The 16,763-nt window shown below is 38.7% G+C and overlaps 1 long non-coding RNA gene across 2 annotated transcripts in view; it reads left to right on the forward strand.

Moving 5' to 3' along the window:
* Positions 1–16,763, forward strand: part of LOC309659733 — a 48,394-nt gene that overhangs the window by 12,094 nt on the left and 19,537 nt on the right. The window contains exon 2 of one of the 2 annotated variants that reach the window (XR_014262922.1): positions 13,495–13,637. The exons of the other annotated variant lie outside the window; for it this stretch is intronic. This is a non-coding gene — a long non-coding RNA (uncharacterized lncRNA). The remainder of the gene's footprint in view (positions 1–13,494; positions 13,638–16,763) is intronic. 2 annotated transcript variants of the gene reach the window in all.

Genomic DNA, 16,763 nt, shown 5'->3' on the forward strand with positions numbered 1-16,763 from the left:
ATAACAGAATAGTATAAATGAAGGAGTTTGCTGACCATGAGGAAACTAGTCTGATCGTTCTCATAAAGTGTATTTGGAAGTAACTTTGTATCAGAGACTTGAAAAAAAGTTGTGATGGAAGAGGAATTATTAAAAATGCATTTTATTTTCTTTAACATTGTCTGATCAAAACAATATAACTTGATTCTAGGGTTTTGGTAGGGAAGTTGTTATGAATTCAGTTGTAGGAATGAATTTAAATTGCTAGTCATTGAGTAGCTGCCTCAGAAAACCAGAAACCTGGCCTGTCATACTGAGTATTCACTGGAGGAGAGAGATTAAGCTGTATAGTGGTCACTGCTGTGCAGTAGAGAATTAGATATTTTCAGTATTTTACTTTGTTCACACAATTAAACTTTTTATCCATGAGAGCTGGATCAGTTCTCAAAACGGTAACTATTTTATTAAACAAACAGCTCCTTTTCTCAGTCTCTCGCTAACTTTACACTTCAGAGTAGAAAATAACAAGTCAGTATCTTTTTTTATATCAGTGCAGGTTACATTCAGTACACTTCTTGATATTCTCTACTTTTCATGGACAATTTTATGAATGTGGAGTTTGTTAGTACATTTGAAAGACTGCTTGTGTTGAAAAAACAGTCTTGAGAACTATCTCAGCAAACACAGCGGCACCACCCTGTTATATGCCCGAAGCATCATGGTTTTCTGTTCAGGCAAGCTTTGTAGAGATTTGAGCACCGTATCATTGTGTTAGCCCTAAATACTTAAGTACATAAGTAGCATTCTTTTCCACAATTTTGGAAGCTTAAAACACTGGGTTCTAATTATATCTGCACATCTAAAAATAAAGTATACTTTGCAAAGGAAAGACACGAAGACCAGAAGAAACATTCTTAAATAGTAACAAACTTTTTACTACAAGGTCTTCATTTTATTTCACAGTTATCTCCTAACAAAATTCTTATTCTCTTTGTACCTACAATCTCTGCTATGGAAATGGCTTCAGTTATGGGTGGTAAATAGAAAACTATCTGACAAATTGAGTATACGGCCCTGATAATTATCTTGTATATTATGGTTTCAGGTACTGAGTTGCATTTTCTACAGTAGTTGATAGTTATTGAGTACATATTTGATAAAGAGTTTAAAAGGTATTATCCAGAAAAATGAGTCCACGTCTTTAAAAAGGATAGAGGGGGATAAAAGGAAATGAGTGAAACGTAGTATACCTTTTAGAAGCAGTTTATAAGATCTTTGTGTGAGCCACATTTAACTAATGGCAGCAGTGTTGGTTGTAGCTTTCATTATTTATGGACATCCTGAGGATATAACATAAAAGTATTTTAATGCTACTAATATTGCTAAGCTTAACATGAATTTCTCAGTCATGAAAGGGGATTTTCTACTTGCTTAGTTCCTTATTCTTACACTAAAATATAAGCTGTGATTTTTTTTTTTTTCATATTTTGGTTATTTGATATCCCTGATCCACACAATACAGGATCCACATCTAAGGAACAGAAATTTGCTAGTGAGTCACATGGAAAAGAAACTTGAGTGTTTTTCAGGGCGAAGGAATTTTACAGTAATAATGTAAAATAGGCAAACTCAACCTTGCCTCATCTCTTCTGAGTTATTTTTTCCTCCCTTCCCCTTAATCTTCCATATGTTACATAAACTAAATTTAGAGAGGTTTGTCATTTTCAAAATAATTATGTCTAACACAGGAAGCAAAAAAGGTCAATTTTGAAAAGTGACATTTTTTTCTTCTACTGGTTTTCATTATAAAATTAGAAATACACCCTTACAGTTCCCAAATCCACACAGTTGAAACTTTTACTAAAGGAGTTAAGGTGGAAGTAAGGCCTAGGCCGTAAAAGACCCGGTAGTTCTTAGAGAACTGGAGTTCTTACTTAGATCCTGAATTTGGAATTTCCCTTCTACTATTAACCTTCTACTTCTTCTACTATTTAACCCAAAAGTCCATCTCCCCTGTCAGAGTGAGGCCTCAATTCCTCCCACGAATGTTCCAGCTTGGTGCTTGGCTTTCTCACTGCATAGGTACAGTCTTGGTCCAAATCAGCCTCTCCAGCCTTCTGTGACAGAGCCACATGGCGGTGCAGTGGTTCTCAAACTTGAATGTGCATCAGAACCACCTGGAGAACTTGTTAAAACACAGCTTACTGGGCATCATGCCTGGAGTCTCCGATTCATTGGTCTGGGGCGGCGACTAAGAGGTAGCATTTCTAAGAAGTTCTCACATGATGCTGCCAGTTGGAAACCACCAGTGTGATGCAAAGTGCCCCAGACTGAAAGCTGAGAAATCTTGCCTTCATCTAGTTTCATAATTTCCCTCCACAAAAACCCTAATGTGTGACCTCTGTGCCTTATATTTTTTTGTTGTTTTTAAAACAAAAAAAGTTTGAGCCGGTAAACTCTTGCTCAGAATGTCTCAATGATTTCTCAATAACAGTATTTTTTTATCTTGATTATTAATTAGTCTTCTAATGTTTGTCACCCTCTTTTTGTATAGTAAATTCCCACTGCTTTAGCAAGCCTTTCTGCTTGCTGAAGCATCGTTTAATTGATTGCTTATGAAATAGTTTAAGCTGACCCATGGGCTGTAAGTGAGCTGTTTTCCATCTCCAATTGCTTCCTTCACCCAGAAAAACTATGCGAAAGCTCTATAGCATCTTCTTCTGGAACCAAATGGCTCTCACACAACCATGAATAAAGTTAACACGTAAAAACCTATCATTTTTGTGGTAGTACCAAACTGATTTTTACCTCCAGTTAGTCAATCACTTTTAGCAGAGGGAAAGCAGGTGACAACATTGGGATCCTTGTAGAAAATAGACAACGTCCAGAAGATACTTAAGGCTGTCCTAGCTCCAAGCTGGGGAAAGATCATTTCCCTGGGGCTTAATTCCATTTTATACTTCTCTTTCTAACTTCATTTCTCAGTTTATTACTCATTACTGATAATTCTATGTTTGACTCTGGTTGGGCAAGATTTTGAAATGGCAAACCATGTATTATTTTCATTTAAATTTGCTTCGGGGTTAAAGGAGTCTGAAGATCACTGTTTTTTGACAGAGAATCATCTAGATGTACATTCCAACAGATATGGAATTCCTTTCCTTTATTATCCACATCTGCTTTATGTAATCCAACCTTCTCCTAGCACTGAGAGACAACCATCTACCCATAATTTGCCAATTTCTATTCTGCCGAATACCGTCCTGCCTGGTTTTCGTAAGAATATTCCTACTGTTATTCTCTTGAGCATTTAAAGCAAGTGTAAGCCAAGAGACATACTACATACTATGCATATATTAATTAAAAAAAAAAAAACAAAAACCAAGTCTAATAACACAAGACAGCTCCTTGCTAAGGGGCACTGCCACCATCAACACCCTCATTCCCAAAGCTTCACCTGTTATCTCATGGTACTCCCATCTGGTTCTTATCTATCTACCTTTCAATAGGATTTCCAGCTCCTGGGGGCAGGAATCCTTGTAATACAGCTTTTGCATCCTTCCCAGTGTCTAATGGAGTACTGAGCATCACATGGATATCCAATTAGCAATTGCTGAGTCATGCTGAATTGAATTAAAAATTCCCATATTCCTGGTGCTAATGAAGGAAGCAACTGAACCTACCCCTGCTCTCCACAGTCTGAGAATTATCATCAAAAGTAAGGATTATCAGATAAATGAAGATTACCAGGAAGGAAGAGCCAAAGACCAATGAAAAATAGTGCAAAGAAGGGTTCCAAGAATAATAATTCTCCTTTAACCTAGTCGTCTCTCTGCTGCAAAAAGGGAACGTTTGGTAAATGTTTGGTGAAAGTTATAGCCCACATGGTCTATTGCGATTGTCACGTGTACCAGCAGCACAAAGCGAAACAACTTTTCTTTAGACCTGCCTGAATTTCTAATAAAAAAGTTTTGTGTTTATTTCTTTGATTCTATGATTAGTAAGCTTGTGTATAAATAATGAAAAGTGCTTCTCCGAGTCCGTGACTAATTCCTAAATATTAATTCAGTGCTCAGACACTAGTTTTTACTGCACATTTTCATCCCTAATGTAAACCTTGTGAGTGTCATGTGCAGGAAGTAGGACAGAGAACAGAGGTCTTCTGTTAACTTTAGGGCTATTACATGGACTTCCTTGAGGACTGTGTGTTGGGTTCCATATGCTACAACCGTGACCTCATAGTCATCTTTACCATGCCTTGGCTAGCTTCTGGTTTTTAAAATCTACTTTTGAATCCCTTGCTTTTTAGAGTTGTATTATAAAATCTGTCACTTTATACATTTTTTTCCCCAGTGTCTAGTGGAGTAATGAGCATCTTGTGGGTTTCCAATTAACAATTTTTTAATCATGTTGAATTGAATTTAAAATTTAAAAGGAATTTAAAAATGCTATTCTTTGTTTCCAGGATGAAAGTTTTGCATGGCATCTATGGTATAATCGAACAATTATTACAAGCTAAATTATTACAAACCAAGTATCATAAAATATTGGAAAAATATTGTAACCAAAAATTGGCATTGCATACAAACACAGACACACCTTGGCTATTTCCTATAACATATTTGTCTTATAGTTTTTATATAAAGATTTTATGTAAAAGCATTAACCACATTTTTTGAAAAGTATTTGGAATTCTTTGTTGTGTACAAATGCTAAGGTAGGACCACATGGGACCCATTTTTTTGGCTTTTGAAAAAGTAAACTCAATTTTTCCAGTAAGTCTATGGACATTACATGGCATGTACATATGTTGGCCCGATAGATAACTTTACTTGTAGGGTTGGTCCAGTAACAAATCAAAGTCTTAAAAGAAAAAAAAATTAATGTCTTGGCACCACCCCACCTCAACTTTAAGGAATTCTCTGTAATAATGAATTTTCACCCTTTATAATAAAGATTTTCTTCTCATGCAGATGGTGGTATTTTGAATGAACACAAGTGTATATAAAAGATCAATAGGAAATAAAGTTATACCCATATGAAAGGTGCTTTTCTCTAAATAACAAAAATTGGACAATAAAATAAAGATGATGGTTTTAGTTTTCTAAGTTCTCCCTCTTGTTAATTTCATTGGCCCTTGTTCAGCAAAATGAAAATTGAAAATTAGCCTTTGTTGTTTTATTATACATACATATATCTTGCAATCCACTTGATAGGCCACCATTGTCACTGGCAAAGCTAGAACATTTCATCAGACTGTTGTTGTGACTAGAAGTTTGGGATTGTTTAGCAAAACTGAGCTGCGAGCAGGCCTGTTTTGCTGTGCTCACAGACCTGATTAACTGCAATTTTTCATATACAGTAGGAACTAAAGCAGTGGTTTCCAAAGCATGGCCTGAGAATCATCTAAGAAGCTTGTAATTATGCATATACCCAGGCCCCACATGGACCAACAGAATCAGAACCTCTGGGTGCAGGGCCTGGAGATTTACATTTAAACAAGTATCCCACGTGATCATTACGCTCACCAAATTTGAAAGCCAGTAACTGCAGGCTCACACTTAATAATTAAAAAATATACAACTCATCTTTTGGTTAAAAAAAAAAAAAGATTAGTTTGGTAAAATTTATCTTTCGGTTTTATTTGCTTTGCCTCTCCATTCAGTGTGCTTCTGTTATTTTCTGTTCTCCTCCTTTTCTCTCTTCTCTTACTAAAGTAAGTCTCATAGAATTTTAGAACTACGTGTGATTAGAATCCTTTGGTTACAAGCAGCAGAATCTAATTCTGAATGAGTTAAGCTAAAACTCATTAAACTCATAAATAAACAAAATTTATTGCAATTTATGGAGTAGCTCATAAGTCAAAAATAAATCTGAAGACCCAGTGTTAAGAAAAAATACGAGTTAGAGTAGAGTAAGAAGGACCTGCCGTCTTCACTTCCTGTGTCACTTTATTCAAATTTCATTTTAAAAGTATAGGCTTTGTCTACCATGGTCCTGTTCCCATATCTTGGCCAGGAGAGGGAGTGTAGCTTAGGAGTGCTTTCCAGAACTGTATCTAGTGACTGAGGGGTAGATCTCTAAAGCAAAATAGTAGTACCTTTACAAGAAGACTGAAGAAAGATTTCCATGTGGTCAAAAATGATAGATTCACCATGATGCAGAAAACTTTAGAGTACTGAATGTGAAGTCGTTATTTTAATCATAAGTCACCTAACTTCTGAGAGTTAGTTAACAAATACTTATTACACAACTAGTACTCTGAGTCAGGTGCTATATTAGGTGTTAGGGAAATAATAACAAAGTTACTAGAGGTCAGGGCAACAAATTAAGGCAAATAGTAGGTGGGCTAGTTTAGATTGAATGTGTTTATAATAGGAAGTCTGTAATCAGGACTAAGGGAAGAGCCTGTTTATGTAAATAAAAGTCTGAATCAGATGCCTTTTCATTTAAATGGGCTATTGTTTCCATTAACTAAGGAAGGCACGGGTAAACACTGTTTGCCTGCTGGGTGTTCTTATGGGGCCTTAAGGAATAGATACGGGGCTTGCAATTTGTATAGTAGTGGATTAAGTAATTATTGAATGAATGAAATGACCTGATTACAAGTTTTTCTCTCAGTTAAGTAGGAGAGTAATCTTTCTGAAATTATTTTGTGTTACATTACATTATTTATTTGAACAGACGCCATCATTTCAACCAACTTTTATTGAGCACCTAATGTGTGCTAGCTACTGGGGATACAAAGATTGTTCCTGCACTCAAGGAGTTCACATTCACTTTCAGGGAGTGCCTTTATTCAGCAATAATGGAAAAGCAAACTTTAGCCTGGTTGTATATTAACTTATCAAAAGTTCAGTGATTTGCCCTCTTAAGCTTGTTTTTGCAACAGGTGGTCCTGCCAGGAATGCTCCAGTCCCCAGTCACTCCACTAATCAATACAGATTCATCCTTCATGTTTGACATAAAAAGACCCTCTGGGTCGAGTTTTCTTGCTTCCCCTAAAATTTAAGTCTCCTATGGCATTTTATGCCAATACTTCCATCCCATAATTGCTTACCTGCCTTGCTCCCCACTAGACCTTCACTTCTTCATCTTCCAGGAGCCTAGAGCCTGCTTAGACAATCTCTTACACAGTTTCAACCACCATTTATACTCTGAGAAAGCTCAAAGCTATGTCTCCAGTTCAGAAATACCTGTTAATTTCTGGATTTATACAGCCTACTGCACACACAGAAGTCCCAAATCTGATCTCACTGATCATTCCCTCATTTGTTTCCTCCTCTTGGAATCCTCAGTTTGGGTGAAAGGTACTGCCTTCTACCTAGTTTTCCAGGACAGAAACCTGGAATCTCCTGTGCCTCTTCCATCTCCTCCTCCTTGCACATGAATTCAGAATTCCTTCACCTTAATATATTTCTACACCACCCACTCTACTACATCCCCCCCCCCCCCCCCCCCGTCACCACCTTTGTTCAAGCCAGCATGATTTTTTGTTTGTTTGTTTTTAACGTTTTTATTGGAGTGTAATTGCTTTACAATGGTGTGTTAGTTTCTGCTTTATAACAAAGTGAATCAGTTATACATATACATATATCCCCATATCTCTTCCCTCTTGCATCTCCCTCCCTCCCACCCTCCCTATCCCACCCTTCTAGGTGGTCACAAAGCACAGAGCTGATCTCCCTGTGCTATGTGACTGCTTCTCACTAGCTATCTATTTTACATTTGGTAGTGTATATATGTCCATGCCATTCTCTCACTTTGTCCCAGCTTACCCTTCCCCCTCCCTGTGTCCTCAAGTCCATTCTCTACTAGGTCTGCATCTTTATTCCCGTCTTGCCCCTAGGTTCTTCATGACCATTTTTTTTTTTTTTTTTAGATTCCATATATATGTCTTAGCATATGGTATTTGTTTTTCTCTTTCTGACTTACTTCACTCTGTATGACAGACTCTAGGTCCATCCACGTCCCTACAAATAACTCAATTTCGTTTCTTTTTATGGCTGAGTAATATTCCATTGTATATATGTGCCACATCTTCTTTATCCATTCATCCGTCGATGGACACTTAGGTTGTTTCCATATCCTGGCTATGTAAATAGAGCTGCAATGAACATTGTGGTACATGACTCTTCTTGAATTATGGTTTTCTCAGGGTATATGCCCAGCAGTGGGATTACTGGGTCGTATGGCAGTTCTCTTTTTAGTTTTTAAGGAACCTCCATACTGTTCTCCATAGTGGTTGTATCAATTTACATTCCCACCAACAGTGTATGAGAGTTCCCTTTTCTCCACACGTTCTCCACCATTTATTGTTTGTAGATTTTTTGACAATGCCCATTCTGACTGGTGTGAGATGATATCGCATTGTAGTAGTGATTTGCATTTCTCTAATGATTAATGACGTTGAGCATCCTTTCATGTGTTTGTTGGCAATCTGTATATCTTCTTTGGAGAAATGTCTATTTAGGTCTTCTGCCCATTTTTTGATTGGGTTGTTTGTTTTTTTGATACTGAGCTGCATGAACTGCTTGTAAATTTTGGAGATTAATCCTTTGTCAGTTGCTTCATTTGCAAATATTTTCTCCCGTTCTGAGGGTTGTCTTTTCATCTTGTTTATGGTTTCCTTTGCTGTGCAAAAGCGTTTAAGTTTCATAAGGTCCCATTTGTTTATTTTTATTTCCATTTCTCTAGGAGGTGGGTCAAAAAGGATCTTGCTGTGATTTATGTCACGGAGTGTTCTGCCTATGTTTTCCTCTAAGAGTTTTATAGTGTCTGGCCTTACATTTAGGTCTTTAATCCATTTTGATGTTTCTTTTGTGTATGGTGTTAAGGAGTGTTCTAATTTCATTCTTTTACATGTAGCTGTCCAGTTTTCCCAGCACCACTTATTGAAGAGGCTGTCTTTTCTCCATTGAATATTCGTGCCTCCTTTATAAAAGAAAAGGTAACCATATGTGCGTGGCTTTATCTCTGGGCTTTCTATCCTGTTCCATTGATCTATATTTCTGTTTTTGTGCCAGTACCATACTGTCTTGATTACTGTAGCTTTGTAGTAGAGTCTGAAGTCCAGGAGCCTGATTCCTCCAGCTCCATTTTTCTTTCTCAAGATTGCTTTGGCTATTCGGGGTCTTTTGTGTTTCCACACAAATTGTGAAATTTTTTTGTTCTAGTTCTGTGAAAAATGCCAGTGGTAGTTTGATAGGGATTGCATTGAATCTGTACATTGCTTTGGGTAGTATAGTCATTTTCACAATGTTGCTTCTTCCAATCCAAGAACATGGTATATCTCTCCATCTATTTGTATCATCTTTAATTTCTTTCATCAGTGTCTTATAATTTTCTGCTTACAGGTCTTTTGTCTCCTTAGGTAGGTTTATTCCTAGGTATTTTATTCTTTTTGTTGCAATGGTAAATGGGAGTGTTTTCTTAATTTCACTTTCAGAATTTTCATCATCAGTGTATACAAATGCAAGAGATTTCTGTGCATTAATTTTGTATCCTGCTACTTTACCAAATTCATTGATCAGCGCTAGTAGTTTTCTGGTAGCATCTTTAGGATTCTCTATGTATAGTATCATGTCATCTGCAAACACTGGCTCCTTTACTTCTTCTTTTCCGATCTGGATTCCTTTTATTTGTTTTTCTTCTCTAATTGCTGTGGCTAAAACTTCCAAAACGACGTTGAATAATAGTGGTGAGAGTGGGCAACCTTGTCTTGTTCCTGATATTAGTGGAAATGGTTTCAGTTTTTCACCATTGAGGACAATGTTGGCTGTGGGTTTGTCATATATGGCCTTTATTATGTTGAGGTGAGTTCCCTCTGTGCCTACTTCCTGTAGGGTTTTTATTCATAAATGGGTGTTGAATTTTGTCAAAAGCTTTCTCTGCATGTATTGAGATTATAATATGGTTTTCCCCCGTCAATTTGTTAATATGGTGTATCACATTAATTGATTTGCATATATTGAAAAATCCTTGCATTCCTGGGATAAACCCCACTTGATCAGGGTGTATGATCCTTTTAATGTGCTGTTGGATTCTGTTTGCTAGTATTTTGTTGAGGATTTGGCATCTATGTTCATCAGTGATATTGGTCTGTAGTTTTCCTTTTTTGTGACATCTTTGTCTGGTTTTGGAATCAAGGTGATGGTGGCCTTGTAGAATGAGTTTGGGAGTGTTCCTTCCTCTGCTATATTTTGGAAGAATTTGAGAAGGATAGGTGTTAGCTCTTCTCTGAATGTTTGATAGAATTCGCCCATGAAGCCATCTGGTCCTGGGCTTTTGTTGGAAGATTTTTTAATCACAGTTTCAATTTCAGTGCTTGTGATTGGTCTGTTCATATTTTCTATTTCTTCCTGGTTCATTCTCGGAAGGTTGTGCATTTCTAAGAATCTGTCCATTTCTTCCAGGTTGTCCATTTTATTGGCATATAGTTGCTTGTAGTAATCTCTCATGATCCTTTGTATTTCTACAGTGTCAGTTGTTACTTCCCCTTTTTCATTTCTAATTCTATTGACTTCAGTCTTCTCCCTTTTTTTCTTGATGAGTCTGGCTAATGGTTTATCAATTTTGTTTATCTTCTCAAAGAACCAGCTTTTAGTTTTATTGATCTTTGCTATTGTTTCCTTCATTTCTTTTTCATTTATTTCTGATCTGATCTTTATGATTTCTTTCCTTCTGCTAACTTTGGGGTTGTTTTGTTCTTCTTTCTCTAATTGCTTTAGGTGTAAGGTTAGGTTGTTTATTTGAGATGTTTCTTGTCTCTTAAGGTAGGATTGTATTGCTATAAACTTCCCTCTTAGAACTGCTTTTGTTGCATCCCATAGGTTTTTGGGTCATCGTGTTTTCATTGTCATTTGTTTCTAGGTATTTTTTGATTTCCTCTTTGATTTCTTCAGTGATCTCTTGGTTATTAAGTAGTGTATTGTTTAGCCTCCATGTGTTTCTATTTTTTACAGATTTTTTCCTGTAATTCATATCTAGTCTCATAGCATTGTGGTAGGAAAAGATACTTGATACGATATCAATTTTCTTAAATTTACCAAGGCTTGATTTGTGACCCAAGATATGATCTATCCTGGAGAATGTTCCATGAGCACTTGAGAAGAAAGTGTATTCTGTTGTTTTTGGATGGAATGTCCTGTAAATATCAATTAAGTCCATCTTGTTTAATGTATCATTTAAAGCTTGTGTTTCCTTATTTATTTTCATTTTGGATGATCTGTCCATTGGTGAAAGTGGGGTGTTAAAGTCGCCTACTATGATTGCATTACTGTTGATTTCCCCTTTTATGGCTGTTAGTATTTGCCTTATTTATTGAGGTGCTCCTATGTTGGGTGCATAAATATTTACAATTGTTAAATCTTCTTAGATTCATCCCTTGATCATTATGTAGTGTCCTTCTTTGTCTCTTGTAATAGTCTTTGTTTTAAAGTGTATTTTTTCTGATACGAGAATTGCTACTCCAGCTTTCTCTTGATTTCCATTTGTATGGAATATCTTTTTCCATCCCCTCACCTTCAGTCTGTATGTGTCCCTAGGTCTGAAGTGGGTCTCCTGTAGACGGCATATATATGAGTCTTGTTTTTGTGTCCATTCAGCCAGTCTATGTCTTTTGGTTAGAGCATTTAATCCATTTACATTTAAGATAATTATCGATATGTATGTTCTTATTACCATTTTCTTAATTGTTTTGGGTTTGTTGTTGTAGGTCTTTTCCTTCTTTTCTGTTTCCTGCCTAGAGAAGTTCCTTTAGCATTTCTTGTAAAGCTGGTTTGGTGGTGCTGAATTCTCCTAGCTTTCCTTGTCTGTAAAGGTTTTAATTTCTCCGTTGAATCTGAATGAGATCCTTGCTGGGTAGAGTAATCCTGGTTGTAGATTTTCCCCTTTTTTCACTTTAAATATGCCCTGCCACTTCCTTCTGGCTTGCAGAGTTTCTGCTGAAAGATCAGCTGTTAACCTTATGGGGATTCCCTTGTATGTTATTTTTTTTTCCCTTGCTGCTTTTAATATTTTTTCTGTGTATTTAATTTTTGATAGTTTGATTAATATGTGTCTTCGTGTGTGTTTCCTTGGATTTATCCTGTTTGGGACTCTCTGTGCTTCCTGGACTTGATTAACTATTTCCTTACCCATATTAGGGAAGTTTTCAACTATAATCTCTTCAAATATTTTCTCAGTCCCTTTCTTTTTCTCTTCTTTTTCTGGGACCCCTATAATTCGAATGTTGGTGTGTTTAATATTGTCCCAGAGGTCTCTGAGACTGTCCTCAATTCTTTTCATTCTTTTTTCTTTATTCTGCTCTGAAGTAGTTATTTCCACTATTTTATCTTCCAGGTCACTTCTCCATTCTTCTGCCTCAGTTATTCTGCTATTGATCCCTTCTAGAGAATTTTTAATTTCATTGATTGTGTTCATCATTGTTTGCTCTTTAGTTCTTCTAGGTCCTTGTTAAACGTTTCTTGTATTTTCTCCATTCTATTTCCAAGATTTTGGATCATCTTTACTATCATTATTCTGAATTCTTTTTCAGGTAGACTGCCTATTTCCTCTTCATTTGTTAGGTCTGGTGGGTTTTTCCCTGGCTCCTTCATCTGCTGTATGTTTCTTTGTCATCTCATTTTGCTTAACTTGCTGTATTTGGGGTCCCCTTTTCGCAGGCTGCAGGTTCGTAGTTCCCGTTGTTTTTGGTGTCTGCCCCCAGTGGGTGAGGTTGGTTCAGTGGGTTGTGTAGGCTTCCTGGTGGAGGGGACTAGTTTTCTGGTGGATGAGGCTGGATCTTGTCTTTCTGGTGGGCAGGTCCATGTTTGGTGGTGTGTTTTGGGGTGTGTGTGACCTTATTATGATTTTAGGCAGCCTCTCTGCTAATGGGTGGGGTTGTGTTCCTGTCTTGCTAGTTGTTTCACATAGGGTGTCCAGCACTCTAGCTTGCTGGTCCTTGAGTGGAACTGGGTCTTGGCGTTGAGATGGACATCTCTGGGACATTTTCGCCATTTGATATTACGTGGAGCTGGGAGGTCTCTGGTGGACCAGTGTCCTGAACTTGGCTCTCCCACCTCAGAGGCACAGCCCTGACGCCTGTCTGGAGCACCAATAGCCTGTCATCCACACGGCTCAGAATAAAAGGGAGAAAGAAAGAAAGAGAGAGAGAGGGAGGGAGGGAGGAAGGAAGGAAGGAAGGAAATAAAGTAAAATTAAATTAAAATAAAAAAGAAAAATAATTATTAAAAAAAATTTTGTAAGTAATTAAAAAAAAAGAAAGAACAACCAAACCAAAAAACAAATCCACCAATGATAACAAGCACTGAAAACCATACTAAAAAAACAAACAAAAAACGGATAGACAGAACCTTAGGACAAATGGTAAAAGCAAAGCTATATAGACAAAATCACACACAGAAGCATACACATACACACTCACAAAAAGAGAAAAAGGGAAAAAACTATATATATATATCATTGCTCCCAAAGTCCACCTCCTCAATTTGGGATGATTTGTTGTCTATTCAGGTATTCCACAGATGCAGTGTACATCAAGTTGGTTGTGGAGCTTTAATCTGCTGCTTCTGAGGCTGCTGGGAGAGATTTCCCTTTGTCTTCTTTGTTCGCACAGCTCCTGGGATTCAGCTTTGGATTTGGACCCACCTCTTCATGTAGGTCACCTGAGGGCATCTGTTCTTTGCTCAGACAGGACGGGGTTAAAGGAGCAGCTGCCTCAGGGGCTCTGGCTCACTCAGGCCGGGGGGAGGGAGGGGTACAGAATGCGGGGCGAGCCTGCGGCGGCAGAGGCCGGCGTGACGTTGCACCAGCCTGAGGTGTGCTGTGTGTTCTCCTGGGGAAGTTGTCCCTGGATCACAGGACCCTGGCAGTGGCGGGCTGCACAGGCTCCCAGGAGGGGAGGTGTGGAGAGTGACCTGTGCTCGCACACAGGCTTTTTGGTGGCGGCAGCAGCAGCCTTAGCGTTTCATGCCCATCTCTGGTGTCTGTGCTGATAGCCGTGGCTCATGCCCGTCTCTGGAGCTCCTTTAAGCGGCGCTCTTAATCCCCTCTCCTCGCGCACCAGGAAACAAAGAGGCAAGGAAAAGTCTCTTGCCTTTTCGGCAGTTCCGGACCTTTTCCCGGACTCCCTCCCAGCTAGCTGTGGTGCACTAGCCCCTACAGGCTGTGTTAACGCCGCCAACCCCAGTCCTCTCCCTGCGATCCAACCGAAGCCTAAGCCTCAGCTCCCAGCCCCCACCCGCCCCAGCGGGTGAGCAGACTAGCCTCTCGGGCAGGTGAGTGCTGCTCAGCACCGATCCTCCGTGCAGGAATCTCTCCACTTTGCCCTCCGCACCCCTGTGGCTGCGTTCTCCTCCGTGGCTCCGAAGCTTACCCCCTCCGCCCCCCACAGTCTCCGCCTGCGAAGGGGCTTCCTCGGGTGTGGAAACCCTTCCTCCTTCACAGCTCCCTCCCACTGGTGCAGGTCCCGTCCCTATTCTTTTGTCTCTGTTTTTTCTTTTTTCTTTTGCCCTACCCAGGTACGTGGGGAATTTCTTGCCTTTGGGAGGTCTGAGGTCTTCTGCCAGCGTTCAGTAGGTGTTCTGTAGGAGTTGTTCCACATGTAGATGTATTTCTGATGCATTTGTGGGGAGGAAGGTGATCTCCACATCTTACTCTTCTGCCAGCTTGAAGCTCCCCCAAGCCAGCATGATTTTTGTGAGGAGAACTGCAGTCGCTTCTAAATTAGCCTAGCCCCTTCTGGTCCATCTTCCAAAGAGTTAGCAGAAGCCAACTTTATAAAACAAAACTTATTTCCCTTACCTCTTTTAAAAAACATTTCAAAAGCTCTTGTAACATTAAGGAGAAAGGAGAAAGTTCAAGTTCACAGGCACTATATGAAAACCTCTACATCGTCCATCCTTGCCCACAAGTCTAATTTCTAGGTCTGCCAAAGCCAGCAAGTAGTGTTTGAGATCCCACCCCGCCACCCTATCCCAAGGCCTTACCATTTTAGAGAGACTGACTTCCAAGTGCCTGACGTCTTTCTCCTCTAGCTGTCCTCAACCGGCAAATATCAAAACCTGATGCATGAATGAGTAGTCCAACTTCCTTCCTCTGGTTAGGTAACTCTTAAGACCTGTGTCCTATATCAACTCCCAGAATTCCCCAGTGTAACTGATTTCCATTTATCTGTATTTACCACAGTGGTAACAGACTTGATAAAGTAACCTTTGTGGCTGCCTCTCCTTTCCCAGCTTACTTTCCCACGGTCCTCCCAGTGTCTCCTGGGATCAGCCCACTGATACAATGAATCCTTGTCTCTAAATCGGATTTTTAGGAAGCCAAATAGACACCCAACATGTATGCATTGCTTCAGAAAAAAAAAAAAAAAAATTGCATTTTTTTAAAATGTCATGTTTTCCCTGGAATGATTCTGGCTCCTACCTCCATTACTTTGCTAAACTTTACTAATTTCTTAAAATTTTTGCCCAAGCACTGCCTCTTTAAAGGAAGCTTAACACTGAATTGTGGACTGGAAAGCTCTACCTCACCGTACACAAGCACACCTGTACCATGGCAGACACCTTAATCTTTCATTTGTTTGTCTGGCTTCCCTAGTAGACTGTGATCTCCTTGAGAGTAGGGATCAAGATATATGTGAATGTTTAGTCCAGCCCTAAAAATATAAGGGGAAGACAACGTTGATTAAACTCACTAAATGTTTGCTTGAATGAATGGTTTTTAATGAATATGTTATGAATGAATGAGTAAATAAAAAATGAAACCAACAAGGGCAGATTTAATTCAAGGAAAGAAATCTATTGCTGAATGAAAATTTATGCAATTAATCCCAAGTTTCAGAAGAAATAGTTTGGTTTATTTGCACCATTGTTCTTCCAGTAAGTGTGGATAACAATAAAATATTACATTCTAAGCAATTGTTATGTCCCAGACACTGTGTAAGCACATTAAAAATATTACATATCTAGTCTTCCCATTGTATATGACATTATGATATCATATTACATTACACCTATTAGAATTTATTATTATTATGACTATTATTGTTATTATGACTGTTATTGTTAGTTCCATTTAACAAAGAGTTAATTATGCTCATGCTGGATATTTTAAAGCAGTTTCTTTTCACAAGAGTCTCAGAAAGTCCCATTATCCTTATCAAGGTGGTACAGAATAATAAATTCAAATGATGGGTTGAGTTTGGGAACTTTCTGCCTTTTGCCTTAATCAATACAGAGGGTTAATAATTGCCAGGGGCAAACTTCTGGCCTCACACTGTTTTGTAACTTTTTTTTTTAAATTTATTTTTGGCTGCATTGGGTCCTCATTCCTGCACGCACGCTTCCTCTAGTTGTGGCGAGTGGGGGCTACTCTTCCTTGCGGTGTGCGGGCTTCTCACTGCGGTGGCTTCTTGTTGCAGAGAACGGGCTCTAGGCATGCGGGCTTCAGTAGTTGTGGTGTGCAGGCTCAGTAGTTGTGGCTCACGGGCTCTAGAGCACAGGCTCAGTGGTTGTGGTACACAGGCTTAGTTGCTCTGCAGCATGTGGGATCTTCCTGGACCAGGGCTCGAACCCACGTCCCCTGCATTGGCACGTGGATTCTTAACCCCTGAGCCACCAGGGAAGCCCTGCTTTGTAACTTACTGCAGTCAAAATACTTATTATGACCATAGGCTAGAATTTCCTAAAACCAGTTTCAGAAATATATTTTACAAACACATTCAAAATTTGGGTTCACAATGAAGTAGTAAAACATTTATTCAACAAACGTAGTAAGCC

Source organism: Balaenoptera physalus (genome assembly GCF_965194825.1).
Source record: "Balaenoptera physalus genome assembly, chromosome: 4".
Classification (NCBI taxonomy): Eukaryota; Metazoa; Chordata; class Mammalia; order Artiodactyla; family Balaenopteridae; genus Balaenoptera; species Balaenoptera physalus.